Consider the following 26,642-nt stretch of genomic DNA (forward strand, 5'->3'; position numbering starts at 1 on the left):
GAAGACAGGACATAGGGGGAAATGTTAAAAAAAAAAAAGGAAACAAATTTACCAAGACCTTTTAATTTTTGAAATTATAGTGGAGGTTGCGTCTAAACAGTTCCTAGCAACTCAAGATTGGTAAATAGAAACTGGGGGACAGCACACGTGATTGCCCGTAGTGAGTGTACAGTCAGAGCCTTTCCTCCACTTACTGGATTGTCTTTCTTGGCTTGTTTAGTGGACATAGAAAGTTTCATGAGAGAAGAGGTCATCTGTTTTTGCTCCTCACTATATCTATCAATAAATATTTGTGGACTAAATGACTTTACCTGAGACCTTAGTAATTCCCTCTAATTCCCAGTAAAACCCCAATTTCCTCCACGTGGAACTGTTGTGAGGGACAAGTGAAGCAATATTTGTAAAAGCTCTAACAATTATGGGAGCTGAAAGTGGAAATCCAGTAAAAGGAGAGGCCTTCCCCACCCCCACCAATAGGTCACCCCCTTCTACATTCGCCCTTGGCTGTGTTCTATATTAGGGGAGCCTCATGGACACACATATGTGTCCCACACAACACAGCTCAGCCAGCCTTCACCCATCCGGTAGCTCAGATGCGCTCAGGAAGCAGGGCCTTTGGAAGAGGTGCACACGCCCCCACATGCAGGTTTTGGGGCCCTTTGAACAGGAGATTCTTGCATTCCAGGTACTTGGAACATGGGGCTGGGAGGGTACAGACTCTAGGTGGACATGTCCCTGGGTACCTGTGAGCATTTCACCCCATGGGGATGCGGGTTCAATCCCTGGCTTCGCTCAGTGGGTTAAAGATCCAGTGTCGCCTAGAGCTGCGGTGTAGGTTGCAGACATGGCTTGGATCCTGTGTTGCTGTGGCTCTGGTGTAGGCCAACAGCTACAGATCTGATTCAACCCCTAGCCTGAGATCCTCCATAGGCTGCAGGTGTGGCCCTAAAAAGACAAAAAATAAAAAATAAAATAAAATAAATAAACAAATAATCTAAAAACAAAGAATTATGGCCACAGACCATCAAAGAGGTAGCAAAGGTAAGAAACAAGACAGCAGAGGAAGAAGCGAACTCGATTAGCGGATAGAGAAAGCATCTGAGGTCAGTGGTAGCCTCTGTGTCCTCTGATCTGCCTGGGTTATTGATCTGAGGAAAGCTGGCCCCGTACCCTACATAAACTGTCCTCCCTGGTTCTTCTGGGTCAACCATTGTGTTTCATTTCTGTGTTTTTATACATTAACTAAAACTTGGGCATTTAAGAAAGCACGCCTCTTCACAGATAGCTGTGATCTTGTATGGTTTTTATTTATTCATTTTTTTTCTTTCAATAATATCACATATACCATGCTAGGTGCCAAGAATACAAAACCGATTAAGACATAATCCCATGTCCTTGAGGTGCATAAAGTCAAATGAGGGAGCCAAATGTGTGAGCAGACAATTAGAGTGCATCTGATAAGAGCTGGATACAGGTATGAGAAATCGCTGTGGTGCACAGGGGTGGCTCAGAAACTGAGTCTAATTTAATTAAAATCTGAAAATAAAAGAATATTGCCAGAAAGATAACTTTACTGGTGCATACATGCAAGGATTTTTCAAGCAATCTTTCCACCTCGCGTAGATCTCCTGCTGTGAGTGTTTGAGATCACCCTGTAGAAGAGAAAAAAGAGAAGAAAAGCTATTCTAAATCTGCTAATCACAAAGTGACCGAGAAACAGACAGCAAAGAGGCTGAAAAGAGAGTGTAAACAAAAGTGAGTGTGTATTGATAGCCCTTGCTGGACCAAGAATGATGGGAGAGTGTCGTTTTAATTACCTGTCTCTACTTTGTCCTTCATTCTGTGGGCACCTGTCCTGATTATTAATGGTGTATTCCGAGTATCTTAGAAAAACCACAAAAGCATTGTTCTCTTAACCAATGTTTAACTCTGAGTCAGAAAGTGCAAGGAGTTCAGAAATCCCCAAACTAAAATTTGCTCTTTCCTTTTCTGTTTCTATGATGCAATTGTGGTTCTTGATTACCATATGCATGGTGACTTAAATTAAGAAACGCCACTGCCAACCCCAGGGATCTTTTGGAAAGGAAGTCATATTGACATAAGGAAACTTTGCATGAGTAACATGATAGCTAAGAGAAAATCATTTCTGAGCATGCCATGAGATTTTACTTATTTATTTTAATTTAGGGGATTGTTCTTTGGGGGATCCATGACATTTTAAAGGTAAGCACCTTCAACAAGTTTATTTGGAAATAAATAAAATTGGAAACAAATTTCTATGCCTATAGAAATGTCATAATTTAATCACCTTTACTAGCTGTTCCTTTCATTTTGCAAAGTTAAGTAATAAACTGTGTGTGTGTGTGTGTGTGTGTGTGTGTGTGTGTGTGTGTGTGTGTAAGGGTTCTTGAATATAAGACTCAAAACCCAGCTTTCTCCTGCCGCTTGGTTAAATTATCCAACCTACAGGACTAAGCTCCTTTTCATCATTCCCTTTATAAAATACTTTTGTGATTTCATTCATAGATTTTGTTGTTGTGGTTGGTTCTGACTTGACTCTCTCAGACAAACACAACCAAAGATAAAAGTGCAAGGGCTGTGGAGGGAAAGTCAGGATGTTTGTGAAATGTACATCTGTAAAACTCCTAGCTCATGTTACAATGAACAAGTCACTTACCGCACAGTTTCCCCATCTCCTTGTGGTGAAAACTGGGTTACAGGTTGAAATGTCTTGAGGTGCCAGGCAGGTGATACCAATGCATGAATGGTTTCAGGGGGTCAGGCAGTGTTGATGCTGGAAAGCGTGGTGGACAGATTTTTTTTTTGCCTTTCCTCAAAGCATTCAAAACCAAAGTTGAAAAAATGAAAACAATCTGTAGCCCAGCTGAAGCCTAGAGTTCTCCTGTTTGCAGTCTCTGAATTAGCTAATAATTCTCCCCCTCCCCAGTTTTCTTAATTCTGTAATCTTTACTTCTTTGGCTTGAAGTCAACATCTCTCAGCATCTGAGCTATCCCTGGATTGCAAATTGGGCACCTTCGGAAAGTTCATTAATTCTTTGCACCACCAAAGAGCCCTTCCATAAATTACTTATTCGGTTGCACTCTTTATGTATTACTCAATGATTGCAGTCTTAAAGCTGTCTGACAACCCTGTTTGCACTTGGAGAAATGAACAGAGTCTAAAATATGAATTATAAAGAGATAAGACACTATAAGTGTTAATCAATTTAGGAAAGTAGTACCAAATTTTAAACAACTTCATCTAGAGAAAAAGGATGTGTTTTGAGTTAGTTTTAAGCCACCCAAACTTAAAAATAATCACTGATTGTGTCCTCTTTTGTCATGATATATCTTCAAAATGGAGATAGATTCTTGGGCCCTGAAAATCAATAGCGGTGTGATGAAAGAGGGAGGTAGCAATTTCCCTGCTTTAATGAAAACATTTCAACATCGCTACATGTTAAAAGACACCCAGGTACAAATAGTAATGAGCTCACTAATCAGAATTTGGTTAAGACGGAGGAGGGGAAGAAACAAGAAGAGAAAGTTTAAAGGAATTAAGTATGTCCTCGGCTAAGTGATTCATTGGAGTAGAGAAATGGCATTATCAATAACTGTCAAGAAGATTTAAAGTCAGGGAAATAGAGCTAATTTTAGCTGGAATAAGGGAATACACCTAGCAATAATGCAGGGAAAATAAAGCCAAAGAATGTTTCATCTAGTCCAAGCAAATGGCAACAAAATAAAATAGATTCTCTAAAAAAGTATTGAAAGAACAGCTCTTATGCCAATTTTTTTTTAAATCGCCCATTGGCTCTTCGTGCAACACTGGGCACAATGAAATCGCTGTTGATTGCCTGATAGTACATGGGGCATTTAAAATAACAGAATGTCATTTTTAAAATTTGTTATCCAGAAAAATTAGCCATCTCTAATTCTTACAACTTCAAAATGACTCTACTATGACCATACAGCTGGCATCAGGACTTTTTTATCATGCTGAGTAACCACCAGGGCCCATGAGTGGCAGCTCCTTCCATGATCAATCCATCAGTAAAGAGTTAATTAATGGCCTTTTTCATACCCAGTCCTGAAATAGATTCCTTAATAGCAGTGAGCAGAATTTTCTTAAATAAATTAACTCAAAATGACAATATAGTTACAGTAAAATTAAGCATATTTTATGGCCCTTGAAACGTAATTATACCAACTTGGAAAGCTCATATTTGTTATACATATAAAAAGGCAATAAACCCAAATTAGCTATGTACCTCAGTCACGATTATCACTTAATATGTTTGCAATTAAGAAGGATGTTTAGATTAGTCATAAGAAGAGGAAAAACTAAACTGGTATGGAAAGTTTTTTTTTAATCACAGTTGTTTAAACAATATATGGAAAATAAAGAAGTTGCTCTTTCTTTCCAGGCTGAAGACAAATTTTCCATAAAATTATAGTCAGCTGTATCCTTCATACTAAAGGATGAGGCTAAGCATAAGTGATCCAAAGTAAAGAAAACTTTTAAAATAATGGAAGATTATGTTTATGTATGTGTTGAGGGGCAGTGTTTAAGGGTTAGTATTTATTTTATTTTATTTTGTTTCTGTTGGTTTTAATTTTTAAATGCAACCAGAAAAATACAAATTTAAATACAAAATTTATAAAATGCTAAATATCTGCTTGAAAAATGGGAAATCTTTATTTATTTATTTATTTATTTTTAGGGCCGCGCCCTCGGCATATGGAGCTTCCCAAGCTAGGAGTCTAATCAGAGCTGTGGCTGCCAACCTACGCCACAGCCACAGCCTCAGCCTCAGCCACGCCAGATCTGAGCCACATCTGTGACCTACACAGCAGCTCACGGCAACACCGGATCCTTAACCCACTGAGCCAGGCCAGGGATCAAACCTGCAACCTCATAGTTCTTAGTTGGATTTGTTTCTTCTGTGCTACAACGGGAACTCTGGAAATCTTATTTTAATAATACCCTTTGATTATGTGGATAGTTAGTCTCCTGCAGATACAAAGATAAATCCCACACTGCCTTCATTTTATTTAGCGTCCCACATCAGGTGGTATCCAATGAAGGCTCAGGTGGGAAATGAGGGGTCTAAGCTGAGTCCTTGGGAGAACTAGAGCATGCATTTTTATTCAAGTGAAAAATAACGAGTTGATGAGTAAAGGGCACTTCCATCTCTACCATGAGCCACTCACTCTTGGCCTGAATGACTTGTCTCTCCTAAAGTTCTACCTCTATGCCCAGAAGTGAGCACAAAGTAAAACCACCTCTGTGTGCTTTGTAGCAGAGGATTCAGCAATGAGCACTGGATTTGCCATGCATAGATTTGCTGTACAAAAGCTACACAATTTTGCCTAGAAGCACAATTAACACTATTTTTTATTCCAGAACAAATGTCTGTTAGGCATTTATCGTAGACCTGGCACATTTTAGACACTGGGAATTGTGAAATTAAAAAAAAAATGGGTTTATTAAGGAGAGATTTTATTTAAAAGGATTATTGCAAAGGAGAAAAGGAATTATTGCAAATGGGAGAGGAGGAACATTATAATAAGACTCTGACTATAAGATCTGTGAGTACCTCAAGGGTTGGGCAATAAGGACTTTTCTTTTATAGGAAGGGAGTGAAGAAAAGAACCTGAATGGGGGTGACAGGATAAAGGAGTGTCCTGATCAAATGGTAGATCAGAGAATATTTTACCCTGTGGCCAGCCTGTACTTACCTGCCTGCTGGCTCAGGCTGAGAGTGTGCCAAAATTGAGTGGCCTGGGGGAGGAAGAAAATATTAACCAAAATTTGGTTACAAGCATTTTGTTCTGATTTCTGAGTGGAGACAAGCAGCTCAGTTAATCATTTATGAGGCAAGGAATAGAAATTTGGAAGGTCTGTGTCTGGCCTTGTTCTAGGTAAAGGAAGGGCGTCCATGTGCCTTATCTAAGTCATTTCGGGGAAGGATAGTTCTTTGCAAGTCATTTCTTAGAATACAAATGCCAGGGGATTTCTTAGCCTTCATTGTTTTCCAGGCATAGGGTAAAGTTCAACATTATAAGGATGTAGCAACAAAGTAGACAAAGCAGGTTCCCACACTCCAGGACCTGACATTCCTTGGGAAGAGATGAAAAGGGATTAGTGAGGTCATTTCAGATTCTCTTAAGCCTCTAAAGGGAAGAGAGGGATATGATGGTGGTGGGCAGTGACTGGTAGAGGGGACTTCTAATGATGGAGACAAGAGAAGGTCTCCCAGAGGAGGTGCCACTTGAGCTGAAAAATAAATGATGTAGAAGAGCCATTGTGACAAAACAAGAGGGAGGGGGCAGGGCACAACCTTTAAAAAAAAAAAAAGTGTTTATGCCATTGAGGACACAGCAAAAACTGGTTAGAACAGATTAAGCCCAAGATCAAGTATACCTTCCAATAATAATGACTCCTTATACAGTCATTGTAATACATGAGCTAAATGACATACCCACAGGTGCCATGACAGTTCCAAGGCCAACCATAAAAGGACCAAAAAGTGGGACGCAGCCCAATACCTGGAAATCCCTGCCCTCACCTTAAAATAATGGGAGTAATCCTCCCAATCGTTAGCCTATGAAATTACCCAGCCCATAAAGACTAACTGCCCCACGTTTCAAGGCCACTCTCTCACCTTCTGAGATGTGAGATGACCCACATTCTGTCTCTCTCAATAACTCTACTTCTTACCTATCACTCTGTCTCTCTCGATAACTCTACTTCTTACCTATCACTCTGTCTCTCTGAATTTCTTCTGCACTGAGACATAAAGAACCTGAACTTCAATTAAGTCCTGAAACCAAATGTGTGATTTCAGGTAAAAGACAGTGGGTTCAAGTCCCAGTCTGTCTTGACTGGGTTTGAGTCCCAGCCTGTAGGTTCAAGTCCCAATCTGAGTTGTGCAGTTTCAGCGGCAGCTAGACCATCCTGAATGAGGGAGAGAACCGCAATGAGATTGGAAAGCAAAGTAAAACCAGAGCAGCTGGGACCTGCAGGTAAGGAGCCTGGACTCCAGCTCCTCTGCAGAGGGTGCCCAGTAGCCGAGGGAAATCAGAGACAGGGAGGCAAAAGCAGGAAGAGCCCAAGAATTCAAAGGAGCTAGAAGCTGGAATAGTGGTCTGGGCCTGGGTTGTGTATTGGGATAGTGAAAAATGATCAAATTCAAGGTATGTTTTGGAAGTAGAGCTAATGAAAGTTAGATGAGGCATGAGGGACTAATAGTAACAGCAAAGCCTTACACAGACCCTACAGTGCACCAGGCACCATTCTGGGTGCTTTACATGCACTAACACACATTTTGCCATCAAAAAAAAAAAAAAATGTGAAGAGATAGGTACTGGTATTGTTCCCATTTTGAGAAAAGGAAAGTGAGGCACAGAAAAAGTAAGTAACTTATCCAAAGTCACAGACCTGAGATTGGAACCCTGGTGGGCTCCAGGCAGAGTCCAGTTACACATGTTCTGAAATTTTGGCCTGAGCTATTGGTCCTGCCATTGGTTGAGATTATTAAGAGTTGATGGGAAGTGGGTTTGAGGGGGGATTAGTAGCTCAGTACAGCCCATGTTAGTTTTCTAATGCCTATTAGACAACCAAGTGACAGCATCGACTATTTAATTGGATATATGTTTGGAGCTCAGGGAAAGTTCCAGTTTGGGGCCGGAACTCTCAGCATCTTCAGCATATAGATGACGTTCAACATCATGGATTGAATGAGATCACCGGGGTCGGGGGGAGAAAAAGACAACGATGTGCACCCCCGGCAGGTCAGAAGGATGGCAGCTATGCTATTGGCGTTGAGCCTCTGTTTGGGGTTTCCCGATTTCAGCATGTTCTGGTGCCTCCTTCTCATCGTCTGGTAGCTTAAAAAGAAACTTCCAAGTGTACTGACAGTTAATTTGCAATTACTTGAGGCAGACCATTTCTTTGTGTATAGAAAAATCTCTTGTTTTATCACTGTGAGAAGGACCACCTTCTCAAGCTAAGATACCATGTGGTTAACACCTAGGAGACCCCCTAGCATTAGAGCCCTAGACTGAAATATAGAAGATCACGTTGCAGTTTATTAAATGCTTTCATCTCTGTGTCTCATTTGACCTTCACGCTCACCCCAGGAGGTAAGCAGGGTACTGATGATGTCTAATGCTTTGAGAAATTGAAAGACTTGCTCAAGGCTATACAGTTAAGTAGCAGTACTGGGGCTCAACCCCACACCTTGTGTTACCAAATCCTATGTCCTTTCAGCCTGTTCAGGACACCCCGTGTGCTTTGTTGTAGTAGTTGTAACTCCCATTCTTTTTGTCCAGAGACAAAGGTGGAAATGCAAACATTTAACTTTATCTCTCTTACTAGCCAGCATGTCTTAGGGCTGATAATATTGAATCCCAAGACATCATGGATTATAGATAAGAGCCCATAAAAGAAGTCAGACAGGAACTGGGCAGCCTTCCAACATTTTCAGAGGGAGCTCTGTCTAGTAGGGCTTCACTACTTGTTTAAATCAAAGCATGAAACACGCCCATCTTCATATGTAAATGCAAGAGTACCTGTAAGAATCAACTAAAAATAATCTGTGGATTTTCTACCATAATTATGTCTTTGCAGTACTACCAATAATTGACAGTTGATATTCAAAGAAATGCCATGTAGGTAAAAAAAAAAATAACTATGTCTGAAACCCAGCCCCTATCTTCTGTGTGCTGGTGAAATGGGCAGGGAGTTTCAGCACAAATCTTAAACAGATTATAGCAAATATGAGTTGGTTCTCAGTACCTGTGCCAGCCAAGTCAGCTATTTAATAAGGGACTTTTCTGGGTCATTTTTCACTTGTCAAGCCTCCCAGGGAGGTGTCTTTCTCTTGCTCCTCCTCTTTCAAATGCCAGCTGATTCGGTCACTAAAATGTACATTTATCTTCCTGCCTTGAGACAGTACTGCACAGCAGGTTTAACTAAATTGCCAATAAGACCATCTTAAATGACTGCCCCCCCCACAGCCCCTCCAGAGCCTTCAGCGGGAGCAGATGTGTGACAGGCTTTCAGAGCAACAAGTGCTCTTTGATACTGTTGCTCCAAACCTTCTGGCAGACACCAGTCAGGAGAGGGCAGGTCAAGGACAAGGAACCTGGAGGATGAGAGAGTCCAGAATACTGGCCACCCTGTCACCCAGCGCTGCCTGCAGCCTGGGAGGTGGGAAAGCATGCACAAGGGGAGACTTGTCTGAACTCAAGGGGTGAGCTCTGCGGCAGAGGAAGGGTGTCTGATCTCTATCTTTCCAGACGCTGATGTGAAAGTCAAGTTCAGCACATGTACTTTCGTTGAAGTGGTGCCATTATTCCTACCTCAGAACAAGGAGCAAAATCCCTCTGAATTCTCACCAGATGCGCCTAGGGAACTATGCCTCTGATGGGTGGATAGTGTCTTCCCAGACCGTTAAGCAGCATCCTGCAACATGCTTTCAAAACACAAGGCAGTGAGAATGGCTGCCAAAAGGCGAAGGAAAAAGAAACCGTGATTCAGCACAAGAAGAGAGCTTCTTTGCCTGAAGATGTGGTCCTCCCTCTGGCCAGAGTGTTCTCTCTCTCTGGTTTGTGGATGAGGACGTTGTGCAGTGTCCTTTCCTGCACTCCACCCTAGCCCCAGACTATATTTTTCTCTTTTCCTCTTTTACCTGATTTATAATTTCTCTGAAATTAACTTTACTATTCAAGGGGTTGTTAACCTGTGTGGAATTTTGAAACAGTATGGCTTAGCGATGCTTCACAATCTCTATTTGGGAGGCCTAGCAAGGGAAATGCATGAAGCTAGTCAAGGGTCATCCTTCTAGACAGGGTCCGCGAGCTACTCCTGGAAAGCACTACCTGAGCACACATCACTTGGAAGCACCGACTCAGATCAAGGAGCTCAAGCCACAGATGCCTGATTCCTTTAGGACAGATGATGTAAGAGTCAGTGTCATGATATTATCATGACACCAGAATGTAGATTCTGGGATCCAACATTTCTGTCCCAGAGCTACTGAATGCAAACTCAGGTAGTTAGGGAGATCTGAGGATTTGAACTGACCCAAGCGCCTCATATCATGCTTGCAAAGTTAAGTTTGCAAATCTCTGTGTCTGGTGCCTCCATTCTCACCATCCTTGCTCTTTCCCCAGCAGCATTATCTTCCCTCTCCTTTATCCACTGGATGGGTGCTTTCTCTAGGGAGGTGGCACTTACATGTTAGGATAGTAGAAGACAGAAGAAAGAAAAAAGACTTAAACACAGGAATTAAACAGAATTAAACACAGGACTGGGATGCTCAGAGGCTGTCAGGAGATTTGAACTGGACCAGGAAAGACCACTCCTCACCTTATATACAGGCCCCAAGGGCCCTGAAAATTAGAAGCCCCTCCCTACCCTTCCCCCAGCTCCCATTAAGCAACAGCTTCACCAGAGCAGTAAAGAAAGCAATGGTGCCTCTCTGGAATGGGGAAGGGCAAGGAGAAAGAGAGGTAGAAGTATATCTCCCTGCCTGGCTACTGTGCAGGGAGAGGAGGGCAGGAGAACAGCCATTTGCTGGCAATCTAACGGAAGAGGCAAAAAGTGGTTCATTCCTTCCTTTGGACTGTGTATTGGCTCTTTCACCTAACAGTCAAGTTTGCTTATAGGCAAAGGGGCTTCCAGATATCCCCTGCCCTTTCAGATACTATAGACACAGCCAAGGGCGCCACGGTTAATCTCCATCTGAGGCACTTCTCCAACTCTCTGGCCATTAATGTCCTCGTTTATAAAAGCAAGGGATTGGACATCAAATAAGTAAAATCTGGTACCAAAGTGCAATGAAGGAAACCAAGAAGGGACTGGAATAGAGAACGATAAAAGCAGGGCTCTGCCCCCCCTAGTGTAGCTGGCCAAGGGGGCAGGGGAAAGGCATCATTTACCCTGAAAGCAGAAGGAGGAGGAGAAAAAAAGGGGGCTCCATCATGCACTCTTGGCAGAGGCCACATTTGTGTGAAAGGTCAGGTGAGCCCTAGAGTTGCTGCAACAGTTGTGCCTCAGCCCCCAGCAAAGGAGGTGCTGCAGCCTCTTCTGCAAGCTTGGTGCTGCAGCTGGCAGAGCTGGGTCTGGAGTACCCCTGCATTGAGTGCTGCGCAAACAGCTGCAGCCTGGGCTGCCTCCTGCCCTGGCACTGTCTGGCTCTCATCTCCCACTCACCACCAACACCGCTGCAGATACAAAGCACTGCTCCCAAAGCCTAAGCTAGAAGGTGACTTTGCTTGCATGGGCGATGCCTTGTGAGCCGGGCTATTGAAATCTCTCCTCATGCCGCCTGCATCTTCTCACTCTTCTGTTACCACATCTCTGGTTTTGCCCTCAACACCTTGGCTGCAGTCACTATCATGTTTAAACCAACCCCACTCAGGACGACGCATGATAACTGCCTTGCGCTAATTTTCCCAGCAAGGAAGATATCAGGATGGCGATTCCTAACCTGTAGAGCATTAACTTGGCATTTAAGGGTTACTCAACCTGCTGTGTTTGGAGAACTTCTACTGATATCCCAAGGTCAAGAACTCCTCTGATGCTGTGATTTATATACTAGCAAATGTACCTTAGTGCTACAACAGCCATAAAATAATCGGCCTGAGGATGATACTACCTCTCGGGTCAGCCCTGCCCAAATGGAAAGCCTACCTGGGAAAGACAGGTTGACTTTCCAGGTATTTAAGTAATAGTTAGTCTGTTTGATTTCGAAAATTAAAAATGAAGTTTCCATTTTTCAATGCACTCTGAAGTTATTCGCTAATGATCTGCTGAAGTTTTTAAGCTGAGATGATATGCTTAATCACTTTATGAGTGATTTTTAACTTTTCAAAATTTTATTAAACTATAATTGATTTACAGTGTTATGTTAATTTCTGCTGTACAGAAAAGTGATTCAGTTATACATAGATATATATTTTTTATATTATTTTCCATTATGGTTTATCACAGAATATTGAATATTGTTCCCTGTGTTTTGCAGTAGGACCTCGTTTATCTATTCTATACATACTGGTTTGCCTCTGCTTCCAAACTCCCAATCCTTCCGTCCCCCACTGCCCTCCCCCTCGGAAACCACAAGTCTGTTCTCTATGTCTGTGAGTTTCTGTTTCATAGATAGGTTCATTTGAGTCATATTTTAGATTCCACATATAAGTGATATATGATATTTGTCTTTTTTTGACTTCTTTCTCTTTCTGATTTATTTAGCTTAGTATGATAATCTTTAGATCCACCCATGTTGCTGCAAATGGCACCATTTCATTCTTTTTTACGGCTGAGTAATATTCTGCTGGCATGTCTTCTTTATTTGCTCATCTGTTGATGGACATTTAGGTTATATCCATGTCTTGTCTATTGTAAATAGTGCTGCTATGAACATTGGGGTGCATGTATCTTTTTGAATTAGAGTTTTCTCTGGATATTAGCCCAGGAGTGGGATTGCTACATCATATGGCAACTCTATTTTTAGTTTTTTGAGGACCCTCCATACAGCTTTCTATAGTGGCTGCACTGATTTACATTCCTACCAACAGTGTATGAGGGTACCCTTTTCTCCACATCCTTTCCAGCATTTTTTATTTGTAGACTTTTTAACAATGGTCATTCTGGAGTTCTGTCATGGCTCAGTGGAAACAAATCTGACTAGCATCCATGAGGACACAGGTTTAATCCTTGGCCTCACTCAGTGGGTTAGGATCTGGCATTGTCATGAGCTGTGGTACAGGTCATAGATGTATCTCGGATACTGCATTGCTGTGGCTGTGGTGTAGGCCGGCAGCTACAGCTCTGGTTTGATCCCTAGCCTGGGAACCTCCATATGCCACGAGTACAGCCCTAAAAAGACAAAAACAAAAACAAAAAAAAGCCATTCTGACCAGTATGAGGTGGTACCTCATTGTGATTTTGATTTGCATTTCTCTAATAATTAGCCATGATGAGCATCTTTTATGAGAGATTTTTAAAAACAGACACTGACTAAAATGCTATACGTGGTCTGCCTGTAATATTCTTGCCTATGAGCAGCTTAGGAATCTTTAAATGCAATTTTTCAGACACTGGAAACTTTTTAAATGTTTTGTATCCCCTGAACCCCAGAGTGAGGGGCTATTTATCACCCTCCTACTCTGGGTGGACTCTGCACCTTTGGAATGTGTGAAATGAAACCACAGTTAGGCATTGCTTTTTCCTCAAAACATTCTGTTGGGCAGAATAAGCTCTTATGGGAACAAGAATATGAATTATGTAATAATTTCACTGGGCAGTAAATAGAAGTTCTAATCTAAGTAATGTCCGCTTATGCCTCCTTTTTATGACATAAACTCAGTGGCGATTTTGAATGCACTTACCAAGGATGTTCTCTGTGGTTTAGGTGGAAGCCATTCGGCAGCTCCCGGCAAGGAGAGCAATAAATAACAGCTGTGTCTGTGCTGGTGTCATGGGTATAATGCCTGGGTCACAGGGGTGAGAACAGATTCTGCTGGCCTTGTGCTTTGAGAGATGCTTCTGTCTCCTGGTCCCCACTGCTCCCCTGGGCCGCCTTTATTAAGTATTTGGCTCCAGCCTGATTCAAAGAGGTCCCCCTGATGTGGATGTATGTGCTCAGTAGTGTGAGACGACATGTTCTTTTCCACTATGTGCCTCTGCTTTGTACTTTCTAGGGTGTAGGAGAAAAATATTCCTTTAAAATATAAAATAGTGGCTCTGGCGTAGGCCGGTGGCTACAGCTCTGATTCGATCCCTAGCCTGGAGTTCCCATCGTGGCTCAGTGGTTAACGAATCTGACTAGGAACCATAAGGTTGCAGGTTCGATCCCTGGCCTTGCTCAGTGGGTTAAGGATCCAGCGTTGCCGTGAGCTGTGGTGTAGGTTGCAGATTTGGCTCAGATCCTGCATTGCTGTGGCTCTGGCGTAGGCTGGTGGCTACAGCTCCAACTGGATCCCTAGCCTGGGAACCTCCATATGCCGTGGGAGTGGCCCAAGAAATAAAAATATACATATATACACATATATATATATGTGTGTGTGTGTGTGTATATATATATATATATATATAATAGTTAATTCTTTGGAAAACAGTTGGGCTGCTTTCTTGCTGAATATTATTGTCTCGACTATTTAAATACCAAGAAAATTTTTTCTCATTTGGTTGATTAAAAGCCTCAAATTGACTTCTCTTAGTTTCATTGAGGTATAAGTGACATATAAAATTGTAGATCTTTAAAGTGTACCACTGCAATCATTTGACATATGTGTACATTGTGAAAGGATCTGCCATTAATTAACACACACTCTCCTTTTTTTCAATGAGAACATCGAAGTTCTGCTCTTCTTAGCAAATCTCAATCACACAGCACAGTGTTAACAACTGCAGTCACCACGTCATACGTCACATCCTCAGACTCTATTCATCTTTTTTGTCTTTTTAGGACGCACCTGCAGCATATGGAGGTTCCCAGGCTAGGGGTCCAATCGAAACTGTAGCTATTGGCCTACACCACAGCCACAGCCACAGCAATGCCGGATCCGAGCCATGTCTTCAACCTACACCACAGCTCACAGCAATGCCAGATCCTTAACCCACTGAGTGAGGCCAGGAATCGAACCTGCATCCTCATGGTATGAGTCAGATTCTGTTTCCACTGAGCCAGGATGGGGACTCCTTTATTCATCTTCTAACTGAAAGACTGTACCCTTTACAAACTTCTCCCAATTCCCCCAACATCAGCCCCAGTATCCACTTTTCTACTTTGTTTTTGTAAGTTTTGCTTTATATATACATATATTTCACATATAAGTGATTACACACAGTGTTTGCCTTTGTGTGGCTTATTTCACTTAACACAATGGTTCATTCATGTTCATTCATGTTATTGCAAATGACAGAATCTCCTTTCCTTTTTAAGGCTGAATGATATCCCATTGTACATATATACCACATCTTCTTGATTCACTCACCAGCTGACACTGAGCTTGTTTCCATACCCTGGTGATTATGAATAATGCTGCAGTGAACATGGGGGTTCAGCTATATCTTCAAAATACTGGTTTCATTTCCCTCAGATATATACCCAGACGTGAGATTGCTGAATCACGTGGTAGTTCTATTTTTCATCTTTTGAGGACCTCCATACTGTTTCCCTTAGTGGCTGCACCAGTTTACATTCCCATCAAGAGTGGGCAAGGCCTCCCTTTCCTCTACCCCTGCAGCAGCAAATCTACTTCTTGTTCGTTATTACATTCACCGAGATGAAGCCTTTTGTGATTAAAATGAGATTTGCTTCCATCTAAAGAGAAGAGTCAAGAGTGCTTGCAAATCCAAAATGTGGCCTGTGGGAGCCGAGCAGAGTGGCAGGACTGGCTGACTCCCCCTGTTAATCAATTTTGCTTCTTATTTTCTTCATGCCCTTATCTCCTCCCGTCTTGCGTTTTCTCCTGTCCTTGACTTTCTCGGTGAAAACCATCCTCATGATCATTACCATCACCATTGCTGTCACCATTAACAACCACACACAGATATTTAATAAAATAGCAATGCGTAGCAAGTCTCCTCCCGTAGAGAAACAGGACACATGAACAAAACATACATTGTAATTCGGGTTAGTGTGAGCCACCGCGTAGCACACAGACATATTCATTTTCTAAATTTCAGTATCCCTGCCATCATCCTTTTAATTGCTGAAAAATTCTTGGTGAGCACGCCTGGAACACAGATACAGATCTTACTGATTTTGTAGCCTATGACTTGCACTGGTGCCTACAAAATCTGCTTGCTTCAACTTTGTGAGCAGACAGGAGCATTTCCAAAGTTAATTTAATTAGAGGACAGAGAATTGAAGGCATCCAACACAATTTACCCAGCTTATTCAAGTATGCTCAAGTCATGTATAATTTAAGGGTTTCTGGTCTGGAGTTAAAACATATTTAAGACTTATAAAATCTTAAAAGTCAAGATTTTAAATGTGTGGCTTTGCTGAACATAAATCATATTTATAGGCACTGAAGACTGCTTGTCATCAATTTAATGGGTGACAAAGCAGCTAAAGATGTTTTATCAATATCTGTTTGCTGTAAAACAAAGATCTGTCTACTCAATTAGCACAGAGACAAAAAATAAAAGTGATGCTGCTAATGCATTTGTTGGAGTTATCCCCACAATCTGGGTTTTGTTTAAATCAAAAGGTACGCCTGTAATCGATTTTAGCCCACTTTCAAATGCATGCGTTATATCAATCAAAACCATATTTTAGTGTTATTTCAGGAAAGAAAATAGTTTTGAACATCAGAGAAATTTTTTATTTGCACCAGAAACATCACCTCAAACCTATACAACCTAAGACCTAAAGTTTTTTTAATCTTCTATTTCCAATTAGCAAATCAATAACAATAACATGAAAGTGCTTAAGTAGCCCTTGATTCTGACACTTGCCTTCTTTAATTCACTTAGAAGCCCTATATGTCATGAGGAGGCTCTATTGATTTATTTTGTCGAAATAATCTGAAATGGCTTCCTTCACTAACACCACCTCACAGATTTAAGAAGCCAAATGCATAAAAACCACAATCAAAAACAATGATCAGAAGAGAGTGGCTTGTACTAGTAATTACTATGTGATTCCTGTATAAAGAGTCAGTTTTAAAAATAAGCTTTTAAAATAGTGTACAAATCCACTGACACAAGGTGCTAGTCAAATTCATAAAGACATAAAGCAGAACGGTGGTTACCAGAGGCTGGGGGCAGGCAGGGTAAATGAGGACATACAGTTTTCTGAGCATAGTGTTTCATCCCAAACTGAAACGAAAGTTTGGGACGAAACACAGTTCTATAGATGGATGTCAGTGTTAGTTGTATAACAATGTAAATGTATTTAAAGTATTGGATGCTTAAAATGGTTGAAATTGTATATTTTGTATTTTTATTCAATGAAAAGAAAACTAAAAATAATATTTTCACTATCTTATTCTCAAAGAATAATATGTAATTGACGTAAAAAGAAGTTGAATCATGTATTCCTTAAGTCAAAGATGGTACTCAGATTTTCAAAGCATATATCTTCCTTCTGTTTGGTAAGGTCTATTTTTTATGGGAAGATCAACTTTCAGAGTTTTTGTAAAATTATGAACATTTCAGCAGCAAATCCTCTGTTATTGTGGACAGAGAGTACACAGTGTGCTTCCTTAGAGATTTATTTGACCTCTATTCCTGCTCTATTGTCTTACTTGAAAAGACGTGCCTGAAACCAAACATCATACCATCCCATGCCTAAGAGAAGACAGGTACAGCTCTACCTGCAGAATGGATATGATTATAAGGAGAAGTTTATAAAGGAGCTAGAATAGTACTGACCAGTACCTGAAATTAATCGTACCTCCATTTACTTATTTTCTATCACCTTCCCTCCTCCACACACACAGAGAGCTTGACTCTCCTATAAGTAGTTTTGTCTGCAGCGTTTCCTACTATGCCCTCGGTACCTTGCATGGTCCCTGGCACGTAGTAACTGAGTAATAACCATTTGCTGAAGGATGAATACATGGAGAAACTTGATGGAAAGTCTGGTGACTTGAAGGTACCAGAATTCTATCGAAAAACCAGATTTCTACTGTTTGCTTTGGCACACTGCTAATTTAAGTGTTTGCAAACTCAAGCACATCCCCAACCCTCTGGCAACCTATATCCTTGTTTATAAAAGGAAATCCAAGTTTCTTCCTCTAATATCACAGCTGTAATATCCTGTGATCTCATCCTGTCTTTCCTAAGGCCCTAGAAAGGGTAGCTTCGTATGGTTAAAGCGAATTCCAAAACAACTCCTCCATTTAAAAAAACAAAAAACAAAAAAAAACTACAAAAAAGCAACAAAGATTAGTGCAGATATTTATTAGATAAAGTAAGTTTCAATGCAAAAGTATTAAAAATGGTAAATGATCATTTTACCATAGTCTGGCAGAGGGAATGGCCAGTGCCAGGCCCTAAATCAGAGAGGAACTTGGTCTGTTAGAGAAAGAGCAAAAAGGTCGACGTGAGTTAAACACAGTGAGCTCTGGCGGGGATGAAGATCAGACAGGAGGAAAGCAGGGGTCCAGTCCTGCCTCAAGTCTAGGAGTTTGATTTTATTGTAGCCATGGGGTGAAGTCATTGGAGGCCTAAGTGAGAAGGAGCATGCTTTTCCATCTTTATCTTATCTCCACTTTTCAGTGTTTGTTGGTTTAATTTTGTTTTTTTGTTTGTTTGTTCGTTTGTCTTTTTTTAGGGCCACACCTGCTGCCTGTGGAGGTTCCCAGGCTAGGGGTCTAATCTGAGCTATAGTTGCCAGATATCATAAAATCTGTCTTAAAAGGCTGAAAAATACATGTAGTAAATTTGATCTCTGGATAAGTCTGCTTTCTAAATACAATAACAATAAAGGAAATCACAAAGGAAATATATGCAGATTCCACACCTAATTCTAACAAAATTTAAACTCTTTATTGGAGTTCCTGTTGTGGCACAGTGGAAATGAATCCGAATAGGGACCATGAAGTTTTGGGTTCTATCCCTGGCCTTGCTCAGTGGGTTAGGGATCTGGCATTGCTGTGGCTGTGGTGTAAGCTGGCAACTGTACCTCTGATTGCATCCCTAGCCTGGGAACTTCCATGTGCTTCAGGTTTGGCCCTAAAAAGCAAAAAACAAACAAACAAACAAACAAACAAATACTCAGTTATTTACCAAGACCAATGTATAAAAATAAGCATCCAAGTAAAAAGTTAGAAACTATGTGAATGATTGTTAATAGCAGAATTCAATAAATCACGTTATCTTCATTTGGAAAAACAATCATTTGGAGTTCTGACTGTAGCACAACTGGATCGGCAGCATCTCTGCAGCACCAAGATGCAGGTTCCATCCCTGGCCTGGCACAGTGGGTTAAGGATCCAGTATTGCCACAGCTGCAGTGTAGGTGGCAAGTGAGGCTCAGAACTAGCCCAGGAACTTCATATGCTGTGGGGTGGCCGAAAAAGAAGGAAAAGTCTTTAAAAGTACCTGATTTCATGAGAAATTGCACACAATATAATATTATGTAAAACAATTTTTTTTAACTCCATGCTGTGTGATTCACATTAACAGGCTGAGTAGCTGGAAGTGCATGCAGCACATGAGTGTGTGATGGTCGGTGAACCATAACTGCACTGAGAAGAAGAGAAAACCCATCCACCCAGAGAACTGAATGAAATGGAAATAAAAACAAAAATAAACAAGTGGGACCTAATTAAACTTAAAATACTATGCACAGCAAACCATAAACAAAATAAAATGACAACCTACAGATTGGGAAAAAATATTTGCAAATGATGCAAAAGACAAGGGATTAGGCTCCAAAATATACAAACAGATCATACAGCTTAATATCAAGAAACAAACAAATGGGAGTTCCCGTTGTGGCACAGTGGAAACAATACCGACTAGGAACCATGAGGTTGCGGGTTCGATCCCTGGCGTTATTCAGTGGGTTAAGGATCCGGTGTTGCCATGAGCTGTGGTGTAGGTCACAGATGCGGCTTGGATCTGGTGTTGCTGTGGCTCTGGCGTAGGCTGGCAGCAAGAGCTCCGATTAGATCCCTAGCCTGGGAACCTCCATATGCCGTGGGTGCAGCTTTTAAAAAAAAAGACAAAAAAAAAAAAAACAACCCAATCAAAAAATGAGCAGAAGATCTAGACATTTCTCCAAAGAAGACATACAGACAACCAATAGGTGCATGAAAAAAGGCTCAATATCACTAATTATTAGAGAAATACAAATAAAAAACTACAATGAGGTGTCACCTCACATCAGTCAGGGTGGTCATTATTGAAAGTCTACAGGTAATAAATGCTAGAGTGGCTGTGGAAAAAAGGGAACATTCCTACAGTGTTGATGGGAGTGTAAATTGGTATAACCACTATGGAGAAGAGTATGGAGGTTCCTTAAAAAAACAAAAATAGAACTACCATATGATCCAGCAATTCTACTCCTGGGCATATATCTGGATAAAACTTTAATTTGAAAAGACACATGCACCCCAGTGATCATAGCAGCATGGTTTACAATAGCCAAGACATGGAAGCAACCTAAATGTCCATCAAAAGATGAGTGAGTAAAGAAGATGTGTTATATATACACAGTGGAATACTACTTAGCCATAAAAAAGAATGAAATAATGCCATTTACAGCAACATAGATGGATCTAGAGATTATCATACTAAGTGGAGTAATCAGAGAAAGACAAATATCATATGATGTTACTTATATATGGAAGCTAAAATAAAAAAGATAAATGGGGTTCCCACTGTGGTGCAATGAAAATGAATCCAACTTGTATTCATGAGGATGCAGGTTCGATCCCTGGCTTTGCTCAGTGGGTCAGGGATCCGGCGTTGCTGTGACTGTGGTGTAGGCCAGCAGCTGTAGCTCTGATTTGACCCCTAGCCTGAGAACTTCCATATGCCTCAGGTGCGGCTGTGTGGGGGGAAAAAAAAAAAAGGATTTTCAGAATAGAGAACTTTCTCCTTGGGCCACTTTGCACATCCATTTCCCCCCCTTGCATGACTTTCCCAAACAACCCCCTCAAAATGGACTTTATGGTTCTGCCCTGGAACTTGTTGCCTAGGCCTGCTCTGCCCCAAGTAGATGTCATCCTCTGATTTGACTTTAATTTGCTAGAATTCTCTTAGGTTTGGCTCAGAGCCTGGGCTAATTAAAACAGATTCTCTTTTCCTCACCGATCCTTGTCCCATGGATAGATTTCTCTTAGGGATTTCATATGAAGAATTGATTAATTGAAGGCAGGATTTAAGTGTTTCTGGGTCCTCTGGCCACTTTAATAACACATATATTGTGTTCTTTGATTAACGGTCCTGCAGTCCATCTCCCACCAGTGATGGAGAGAACAAAGAGTAGAGGATGCAGGTGTTGGATCCCCTGACCTCTCATATTCTAAGTGTGGGCTCATCCATTTGAACGGATTTCCCCTCATGAGCTGTGTGACCTTGGGGTAGTAGCTCAGCCTCTCTTGGCCACATTTCCTCATTTGTAAAATGAGGTCAGTGAACTGGATGATCTCTGCCGTCCTTTCTGTTTAGAAACCTGTAATCCTTCCTGTTTTTGTCAGTGAAGCCCAGCTGGATGGAGGCCCTGGGGAGCCCTGAAAGAGCAGAGCAGGTGCCGAGCGCTGGAAGGAAGCATGGATTTTACAGAAAGAAAGGGCGGTCCACTGAAGAACAATGGTAGTGCTGCATTAGTGAAATTTTACTCTCGACTCCAGAGCTCTGTGCCTGGTCAGATTTCTGGGCCCCAGAGGGATGTATGAGCAAGCGGCAGACTGTGGGAGGGATGCCAGCGGCCCCGCAGGCTGAGTCTTGGAAGGAGGCCTTTGCAGGGCCTGCTGCCACTGGAAACAAGCCTTACTGCTCTCACTCTGGCCCCTCAGTGCTCAGGCTCACCACGTCCATCCCTCAGTGCTTGCTGTCACCACGTGCCCTTCACGGCGCTTTTTCATCCTTTCTCTGGCTCGAGGACTTGTCCTGCCTCCCTCCCACGCCCTTGGCTGATGAGGTGTTCTCTCCATGCCCTTGGCCCTGGCAGAACTTTGCCTCATGCCATCCTCAGGTCAGCAAAGCCAAGATGCATGGAGGGGAGCTTGGCTCAGGTGCCTGGGGACTTAGGGCACAGCCAGCTCATTACTGACTGGTTTTGCTTCCTCACCAACTATGGAAATCGGTCCAGGAGCCTCGCAAAAGATCCAGACATCAATAACACATCTCAGGAGATTGGGCCAAAGCCTCTGATTTCATCTATCTGAGACCTGACTGCTGAGGGTGCCAGGCCCAGCCGACCACGAGCCAGAGGACACACTGCTTTGTTTTCGACGGGGCTTCTGGCTCAGAGGTGGAACTGTAAACAAAGAAGGAATGTCTCCAGAGATCCTGGCTCCAATGGTCTTTATTCCCAGCAACAGGAAGTGGCTGGTACATTCTTCAGGACACAGAGTGTGCCAGGGCGCAAGGCATTCATACACTAACCTTCAAGTCAGATCCTGTGGTATTTGTGGGTCACGGCATCCTTACAAATGAAGGCTCCCTCTTAACACCGCTGGTGGCCATCAATCAGCCTGGGAAGAGGAACTGTGCACAAACAAACTGAAAGCTCTCCTTCCCCTACTTGTTCCTTTCTAGAAAATCTTGCCCTTAAAATTATAATTGCTTTTTTCACTGAAAGACCTTGTTCAGAAGCTTTAAGAAAGATGTGAGTTAGGCTAAATTTGAATAAAACACAACAAAAACTACAAAATGCGTCCACTCAATTGCATTTTCTTGAGCTTTAATGATAGTTTTTTGTTTGGGTTTGGGTTTTCTATGTTACAGGTTTTTTTATATCCCAGGCTAGGGATCGAATCCGAGCCTCAGTTGTGACCTATGCTGCAGCTGCGGCAACACTAGACCCTTTAACCCACTGCGCTGGGCCCGGGATTGAACCCACACCTCCTCAGCAACCCAAGCTGCTGCAGTTGGATTCTTAATTCACTATGCCATAGCGGAAACTCCTAATCATGGTTATCCATAATAACACAGAACTAGATAAATGCATCTAGGTAAATGATTTGAATTTCTTGCCTCCTGAAACCATTAAAGAATTTAAAAAAAAAAAAAAAAAAGGCAGAGGGCATTTTATTGCAGCTCCTCTGGGCTTCTGTTGGACTCCTGTCTGTTGGCAGCTGTGGGTCATTTCTCTGTTCACTTTGGGGGCAGCCACAGATTGTCTGGCAACTAGAACATTGTTGTATTCTGCTCACGTGCTTGGATTTTGACCTTTGAAACCATGCTCCACAGTCTAAACAGTAATTGCTTGTAGGACAGCCGAGTCGTTGAGATGCTCTTTCTACAAATTCTTTTAGTGCCTCCCTCTCCCCATCTCTCTGGACTTTCTGTTTAAGCTACCAGGTCCACCTATGAGCTGCAATTAGCCCAGGTGTTAAAGAGCAACACTCATTGCACTCTGTTTAGAGCAACAATGCTCACTCTGGAGTGGCTTAGATTGCCTGTTCCATGCAGAGAAAACAGCCTGCTCCTTAGAGTTCTAAGGTGGAATAGAGCCACAGCAGCTGTTCTGTCAACTCTGATTTTTTTTTTTTTTTAGAGACATAACTATGAAAACTAGCAAAAAGTGCACCATTTACGCTGAGGTCTTCAAGCTCGGAGCACCCCCATTTCCCTGCTGAGACCCATGTCTGCTAAGCAGGTAAAGACTCAGCCAGGATCACAAGGGCTAACAGTTAACATCAATGCCAGAGACCAGGCACTGATCCCTGGCTTGTCCTTGTCTACCTGTGTGATTTGGGGCAAGTTATACATACTTTTAAGCTTCAGCTTTCTCATCTGAAATAAACAGGGATAATCAAAAGTATGCAGTCACATAGGTGGTTGTGAGGATTCAATGAGATGGTTCCGATGAAGTGATAGTCTTAATGTCCCATCTTAATTGGCTCTCCCTGGTTTATGGGGACTGGATACACTTTTTTCCCCCCCTTAGGGCCTTACCCTCAGGCTAGGGATTGAATGGGAGCTATAGCCTCCCAGCCTATGCCACAACCACAGCAACACCAGATCCGAGACATGTCTGCGACCTATACCACAGCTAATGGCAATGCTGGATCCCTGACCCACTGAGCAAGGCCAGGATTGAACCCTCATCCTCAGGGTACTAGTTGGCTTCGTAACCTTCTGAGCCTCAGCAGGAACTCCCTGGATACACATTTCTAGTTGTCTTCACCTCGAGAACAGGGTCATGTGTACACATGCTGTGCACCCTGAGCTGTCACAAAATCTGGTGTGTAAAAAGCACTACTGCTGTTCAGCAGAAACCTGTTGAGGTTCCAGCCTTCCTCCTGAACTCGTGATTTCTGTCTGTGAAGGTTATGCCTTTGACCCTGAGGACTCAGACGCTGACCTGCTTTCTGGAGGAGTGAGGGGCCATTCTCTCCCCTGGGGAGCATGGGGGCACCAGACAGTGAGCAGTTAGTATGGCCTGTCGTGGACACCAAAGAGTTCTTCCTAAAATGCCATCGCACACCCCCCTCCCCCCCCCCCTGCTGCCCCAGCCCTGTGTGGAGCTGCTGGGCCAGCTCACCTCCTGCCCACTGGAGCAGCTGAATGAGAGCGAAGCTCAGATGTGCTTTGGGCCCCTGGCTGCCTGGACTCAGATAAAAGGCACAGACACACTCTGTCAATACAGATGGGCCCAGCAGGGATAATTCACATCTTCCCATGGAGTAATTATCTGCAGTCACTTATGCACAGACACGGGGATCCCTTGCTGAGCTGACACTCCAGCAGGAAGAGGGGGACAAAGATGGCAGCGCTGGTCCCACCGGGCTCTGGCCCTGCAGCCAGGACCCCCACGCTGTCCAGCCAGCCCAGCGCTGGCACCCAGCCACCCTTGTTCCCCACTCCCTGGTTGGAAGAGACTTCTGCCCCACGCTGGCTCAGTAACACCCTGGTTACTGAGTGGGGGCCTGAGCTGAGAGCCTGGCCCGAGACCACTGGTCAGGGGGGCCGCTGGTGCAGGTAATAAGATGCTGAGTGGGCCTTCTCCTGTTGCCTCAGGTGGGTGCTGAGGAAACAAAACTAAAGCAAAGGGCTGTCACCTTCCCCCACTCTTTAACTGTGTGCTGGACACCCCTTCCTGGCTCACTAAGAAGCATCCCGCCAACTCTGGTATCCACCTACCTGCCTTGTTTCCTCTCTCTCTTTGGGGGGATCTGCTCAAAAAGAAAGGGAGGGAAAGTCTCCAAACCAGATACTGGCTGTGCAGAAAGAAGGGGCTGGCATCTCCTTCTCTGGGAGGTTGTCCGCCACGCATGGCACAGAATGGAGTGAGGCAGGCCTGGGGAGGGAGCGGGGGTGGGGGGGGAGCCTGTATTCCCTGGGGTTGAGTGGACACTATGCATGAAGCAGCCTGTCCCCAGCCAAAGGGACAAGCTGTCTGGAGAGGAGACCCCAGCTGTGAGAGACGGGGGTCTGCAGCCAGGAAAGGCAGCTGAGGAAGCCTTGAAAGAGGCCTGGTTCAGGGAGAAGGGAAAGAGATAAGCATTAAGCCAGAAATGACTGAACTTTTAAACTCGACGATACCAGCCTTGATTTTTTAAATAACTGAATGTTATAAAAAGCTGTGGGTTCTTCCTGAGACTTCGTTAAGGAATGAGGAATGGTTGATGGAGAATGGCCAACGGCAATGATGGGGAGAAGAATAGGAAGAATAAGTTCATCCCATGTCTGTCCCCCCTCCCTAAATCTCTTAAATGACCAATACTGAGAAATCCTGAGTACCTCACAATGCAGGTTGACTCAGAGTATGTCGACACTCTGTAAATTCTCTTTTAGCCTTTTGAAATATAAAATGACAAACTATAGCATAATTTGTTTGATAAATAGGCTAATATCTCCTACTTCCTAATTTTTCACTTAGTAGAAAAAGAGGAAAATGTGCCCAATTCCCTCAAGTGATTTCCTTATAAAGGTTCAAACCTTCCGGTGCTCAAATTTGATTAATGAATTAATATTATTTGATAAAAAGTAGTGGGTTTTTGGAAGATATTATAACACTTACTGTCTTCTTCCGACATGCTGGAAAATAACCATAGTCTTTTACCTTCTGTTAAAGCTTTACATGGGTATGTAATTTTACATATTATTTTCCTTTCCAAAGATTAGAGGAAACCAAGACTAAAAATGATGAAAATCCCAAACATTAAGTAAAGAGCTAAAGAGATGATCAAATGTGTTTTATTTTAACGCAACCTCTCAATACATACTGTAATGAATGCTATTACATTTCGCTCCAAAGACCCTACTTAACCATAGGGGGAGATGTAAGGATATTGCCAGATAGTTGCCATAGTAACGTCTATGTTTCTTGATGCTGGGTCAAAAAACCCAAGGCTATGACTGTCCAAGATTGATACTGGCGGTGTGGGGAGACTCTCACTAAGAAAGTTTCTAGGAGTTCCCATCACGGCTCAGTGGAAAAGAATCTGACTATTATCCCTGAGGACACTGGTTTGATCCCTGGCCTCACACAGGGGGTTAAGGATCCAGTGTTGCCCTGAGCTGTGGTGTAGTTCACAGATGTGGCTCAGATCCCGGGTTGCTATGGCTGTGGTATAGGCCAGCAGCTACAGCTCTGATTCAACCCCTAGCCTGGGAACCTCCATATGCTGCAAGTGCAGCCCTAAAAAGACCATTAAAAAAAAAAAGAAAGAAAAAGAAAGTTTCTAGATTCATGGATATTCACTTGTGTGTGTGTGTGTGTGTGTGTGTCTTTTTGTCTTTTTAGGGCTGCACCCGTGGCATATGGAGGTTCCCAGGCTAGGGGTCTAATCAGAGGGGTAGCTGCCAGCCTGTACCACAGTCAGATCTGAGCCACATCTTTGACCTACACTACAGCTCATGGCAACCCTGGATCCTCAACCCACTGAGCAAGGCCAGGGATTGAACCCATAACCTCATGGTTCCTAGTCGGATTGGTTTCCGCTGTGTCACAGTGGGAATTCCAGTATTCACATATTAAAGAGACTGTGGA

At 42.7% G+C, this 26,642-nt stretch overlaps 1 long non-coding RNA gene across 2 annotated transcripts in view; it reads left to right on the top strand.

The window, feature by feature from the left end:
• LOC106510074 (uncharacterized) overlaps positions 1 to 26,642 on the top strand; it is a 188,340-nt gene that overhangs the window by 121,904 nt on the left and 39,794 nt on the right. Inside the window, exon 4 of one of the 2 annotated variants that reach the window (XR_014843760.1) lies at positions 21,178 to 22,347. The exons of the other annotated variant lie outside the window; for it this stretch is intronic. This is a non-coding gene — a long non-coding RNA (uncharacterized LOC106510074). Of the gene's footprint in view, positions 1 to 21,177; positions 22,348 to 26,642 lie in introns of those variants that run through there. 2 annotated transcript variants of the gene reach the window in all.

This window comes from Sus scrofa, chromosome 4, assembly GCF_054392235.1.
Source record: "Sus scrofa isolate SSC_HxYL_T2T_F1_AM1 chromosome 4, Sscrofa_HxYL_maternal_Yorkshire_Landrace_v2.0, whole genome shotgun sequence".
In the NCBI taxonomy this organism is placed as follows: Eukaryota; Metazoa; Chordata; class Mammalia; order Artiodactyla; family Suidae; genus Sus; species Sus scrofa.